The sequence below is a fragment of the Lissotriton vulgaris genome, chromosome 6 (assembly GCF_964263255.1).
Source record: "Lissotriton vulgaris chromosome 6, aLisVul1.2, whole genome shotgun sequence".
NCBI classification, from domain to species: Eukaryota; Metazoa; Chordata; class Amphibia; order Caudata; family Salamandridae; genus Lissotriton; species Lissotriton vulgaris.
This window is the reverse complement of record NC_141694.1, coordinates 1496684618-1496689669: the sequence shown is the minus strand read 5'-3', so window position 1 is coordinate 1496689669 and position 5052 is coordinate 1496684618.

Sequence of the window (5052 nt, the reverse complement as noted above, 5' to 3'; positions counted from 1 at the left end):
CTCTCTGGCTGGAGGACCACACCTCACGGGAGGCTGGACTACCCCAAGCCAAATTAGAGAGACCTTGGTCCCGAATTCTTAAAACCTCCCCTCTGCCGAACATCCTAGACAAGGACTTTAAGCTTGGCAACACAGCCGAGGAGAGCTACGCTCGCTTTTGCCAATCAATCTCGAGTTCATTGGATAAGCTGGCACCCCTTCGGAAGGCTCGGGGTAGGGTGAACCGAGCTAGCCCTTGGTACACGAGTGAACTTCGTCAGCTCAAACTCGATTGTAAACGCGCAGAAAGGGCGTGGAGGAAACAATACCTAGATTCGGAGAAAATTGTGTTCCGGTCTGCTATACATAACTACAAGGCTCAGATCAAGTTGGCTAAAGCGTCCTATCTTGAATCCACCTTGAATCATGCCCCTAACAAGGCACAGGCCCTTTTTAAAATTGTCAGAGACCTTGCCCATCCTACGTGTGTGGCCAGTTCTGTCCCTTCATCGCAGGCTCTCTGTGATTCTATTGCTGAGGCCTTTGAGGAGAAAATCCGCAGAATCCTGGAGGGTCTGCAGGACCCAGTCAATTCTCCTACTGGATCGGGAGCTCCGGAGGCGATGGCTAGTCGACCCCTGCAGGGGATTTCTTACCCCTGTTTAGAAGCTCCGGCCTCACCTACCAGTCGACCCCGACCAGAGGATCAGGCTCACAACTTGGGAGCTCCGGCAACTGAGGCCAGTCGACCCCTGTTGAGTAGCTTTTCCCTTCTCTCCGTGGATCAGGCACTCAGTCTGGGAGCTCCGGCGATGGAGGCCAGTCGACCCCAGCTGAGTAGCCTCTCCTTGCCTTTCTCGGACCAGGCCCTCAGTTTGGGAGCTCCGGCAAGTGAGGCCAGTCGACCCCAGCTGAGTAGCTCTCCCCCGCCCCCCTTGGTCCGGGCCCTCAGTCTGGGAGCTCCGGCTAGTGAGGCCAGTCGACCCCAGCTGAGTAGCTTTCCCCCGTCTTCCTTGGTCCGGGCCCTCAGTCCGGGAGCTCCGGCGTCTGAGGCCAGTCGACCCGGGCTGAGTAGTCTTCCCCTGCCCCCCTTGGACCAGGCTCTCAGCTTGGGAGCTCCGGCGACTGAGGCCAGTCGACCCCTACTGAGTAGCTTTCCCCTGCCTTCCTTGGAGGAGTTTAGCAGCCTGGCCCTTACGATCTCATCTGGTTCGCCTCTTGACCCTCTTCCGCCAAAACTCTGGAGGCTGTTTCAGGAGGAACTTTTCCAGCCTTTACATTCCATCTGCTGCCAGTCATTTGAAACAGGGATTGTACCGGGTTGTTGGAAGAAGGCAGTGGTATCTCCGCTTTTAAAAAAACCTACGCTGGACCCTGCCTGTCTCTCCAACTACCGGCCAATCTCTCTGCTTCCTTTTCCAGTTAAAATCATGGAAAAGTTGGTTACCCGCACTCTATCCGACTTCTTGGAAGGAAACACCTGGCTGGATGAGACGCAATTTGGCTTCCGCCCAGCTCATGGGACGGAATCCGCGTTAGTGACCGTGCTTGACAATCTGCGGGCGCGAGTCGACAGTGGTCGGGCAGCCTTCTTGGTGCTGCTCGACATGTCGGCCGCGTTCGACACGGTCAGCCATCCAACCTTGATAGCGAGGCTGGAAGAGTGTGGAGTTAAAGACAAGGCCAGGGACTGGCTAATTTCCTACTTGGATAATCGTCAACAACGTGTGTCGCTCCCTCCCTTCAGTTCAGAGGAGCGGAGAGTGGGACAAGGAGTACCGCAGGGCTCAGCTATCAGCCCTATACTCTTCAATATTTACCTCCGCCCACTAGTCCAGCTTATTAAATCCTTTGGGATCTCTGCATTTAACTATGCAGATGATACCCAGCTGGTCTTTTCTCTGGAGGGACAGGATGCGGTCCCATTGGAGACTTTTCACCGATGTATGCAGGCCACAGCGGACTGGCTCCGTTTGAACTCGCTACAGTTCAACGGTACTAAAACCGAGGTTCTGCATTGTTCCGGTGACCGAATCCCCAGGGACCTCCCAGACGATTTCTGGCCCCCGTCCTTCTCTGAGACGGTGTCAGCCACACACTCGGCGCGTAATCTGGGGGTCACTTTTGGGCCTAATTTACAGCTGGATCTGCACGTAAACAAGACCACGTCCACGTGCATGATGCTTATCCGGATGCTGCGTAAGGTTCTACCTCTCCTTCCTGAGCAAGCCAGATCCGAAGTAGTGCGGAGCACTATCTTAAGTCGACTCGACTACTGCAACGCACTACTATTGGATGCCCCTGTAACACTACTGGGCAAGCTCCAAAGGGTACAGAATCTGGCTGCCAAACTCGCTCTGTCCCGCCCCTACTACAGCTCGTCTACAGCAGCACTACAGGAACTTCATTGGCTGCCGATTCACCTTCGCGTCCGCTACAAAGCCGCATGCATAGTGTTCAGAGCTATTCATGGCTTGGGACCTATCCCGCTGCGGAGAATGTTTGCTTGGTATTTTCCAGCCCGAGCCTTACGCTCCTCGTCATCCAAGCTGTTAGTAGTCCCGCGCTTCCAGAGAGTGAGGATGGGTGGCCGATCGTTCAGAGTAGCGGCGGCCAAACTCTGGAACTCTCTGCCACTATCCCTTAGGAGCCTTGAGGCTCTTCCAGCCTTTAGAAAGGCGTTGAAAACCCACCTCTTCCCGAGGATAGGCTAGTTGCTGAAGTTGTTGTTAGATCAGGGTTCAAAGCGCCAGGATGCCCTTGGTGGTGACAGGCTGCGCTCTATAAGTATACCACAATACCACAATACCGATAGAAACTCTTAGGACATTCGGGACATTTATAACCTCAGTGGCCACATGGATTTGAAATCTAATAGCATCCCACACAATCCCATCTAAGACGGGCCAAGCAGTGATATTAACAAAAGCCAGATCCTCTTCAATCTGTGTGATGAGGTATGGGGAACCAATGTTCCATTAATATGTCGAATGCACGTTCTTTCTTCACATAGTGTCCGTTGACAAGGTGGAAAAAATACACCACAAATCCAATAGACATGAACAGGTAAATTGAAAAAAGCACCAACCAAATGTAGGTCCAAGGAGGAATCAAAAAATGTTTTTTAAACAGTGTTGCAAGAACAGAAATCTAGGAAGGGGTCTTCGATGTGCGAGAGTCAGTGTTAAATGAAAATCTGGATTCTGTAGCCAAACAAGTTTGCAAATCAGGCATCGATAAGTCAGTGGGGTAGGTATATTCAGTCTCATTAAGGTAAGCAGCAGGTAGTGACAGTGGCGTAACGAAACATGAGGGGGCCCCCCTGCAAACTACATGGAGGGGGCCCCCCCTCCCATCCTCCATGCCTGTCTAGAGCTCTCAGGCCAGCGACCCGCCATACTGCAGGGGATGCGGGCGATTGTTACGCCACTGTCACCAATGCAGCCGTTAATAGTAAAACTGGATGGTGGAGTAAAAGGTTGGGCTTAGTCTGCCAGCAGGCTGTCATAGGTGGTGGTCCATTCATTACAGGGTCCCTGCCATCAGTAGGCCGGGGAAGTTTGCCCAATTTTAGGTGGGTTTCCTGATGCAGACTCCTGTCATGATATACAACATCGGGCCCACTCATCGTTTAGTTTTGACAAAAGTGCATTCACTGCTCCTTCCCGTTTCCGTTTTAAAACATTGGACAAAGCGACAATGCAGTATTTCAAAAGCAGATATAACTACAAAGAGCACATTTTGATAATACATTTTTATTTTTATTAGACAATAGCAATCTTAAGAGGCATTGCATAGCTTCATACACACTTTGACCCCAATTCCATCACAGTCTCTCTCTCTCTCTGTCAGTCAGTATCTCTCTTTCAGTCAGTCAGTCTATCTCTCTCTGTCATTCAGTCTCTCTTAGTCAGTCACTCTCAGTCAGTCAGTCTCTCTCTCTCTCTCTCTCTCTGTCTCTCTCTGTCAGTCTGTCAGTCAGTCCCTCTCTGTCAGTCAGTCTCTCTCTCTGTCAGTCAGTCTATCACTCTCTGTCATTCAGTCTCTCTCAGTCAGTCTCTCTCAGTCAGTCAGTCAGTCTCTCGCTCTCTATCTGTCTGTCAGTCAGTCTCTCTCTGTCAGTCTCTCTCTGTCAGTCTCTCTCTGTCAGTCTCTCTCAGTCAGTCTCTCTCAGTCAGTCTCTCTTAGTCAGTCTCTCTCTCTGTCAGTCAGTCTCTCTCTGTCAGTCTCAGTCTCTCTCTCTGTCAGTCAGTCTCTCTCTCTCAGTCAGTCTCTCTCAATCAGTCTCTCTCAGTCTGTCAGTTTCTCTCTCTTAGTCAGTCTCTCTCTCTGTCAGTCAGCCTCTCTCTCTGTCAGTCAGCCTCTCTCTCTGTCAGTCAGTCTCTCTCTCTCTCTCTGTTAGTCAGTCTCTCTTTCTCTGTCAGTCTCTCAGTCTCTTTCTCTCTCTGTCAGTCTTTGTCAGTCAGTCTCCCTCTCTGTCAGTCAATCTCTCTCTCAGTCAGCCAGTCTCTCTCTCCCAGTCAGTCTCTCTCTCTCCCAGTCAGTCAGTCTCTCTCAGTCAGTCATTCTCTCGTTACCCCAGTCAGTCAGTCTCTCTCTCGCTCTGTCAGTCAGTCTCTGTCAGTCAGACTCTCTCACTCAGTCAGTCTCTCTCTCAGTCAGTCTCTCTCTCAGTCAGTCTCTCTCCAAGTCAGTCTCTCTCTGTCAGTCAGTCTCTGCCTCTCTCTCTCAGTCTCTCTTTCTCAGTCAGTTTCTCTCTACCTTAGTCAGTCTCTGTCAGTCAGTCAGTCTCACTCTCAATCAGTCTCTCTCTCTCTGTCAGTCAGCCACTCTCTCTCTCTCAGTCAGTTTCTCAGTCAGTCAGTCTCTACTCTCTCTCCATTCTCTCTCTCAACTCTGTCCACTCCATCTCTACTGTCTCTCTCTCCACGGTCTCTCCTCTGTCTCTCTCTCCACTTTCTCTCTCTCTCCACTGTCTCTCTCTCTCCACTGTCTCTCTCTACTCTCCACTCTCTCTCCACTCTCTCTCCACTCTCTCTCCACTCTCTCTCTCCACTCTCTCTCTCTCTCTCT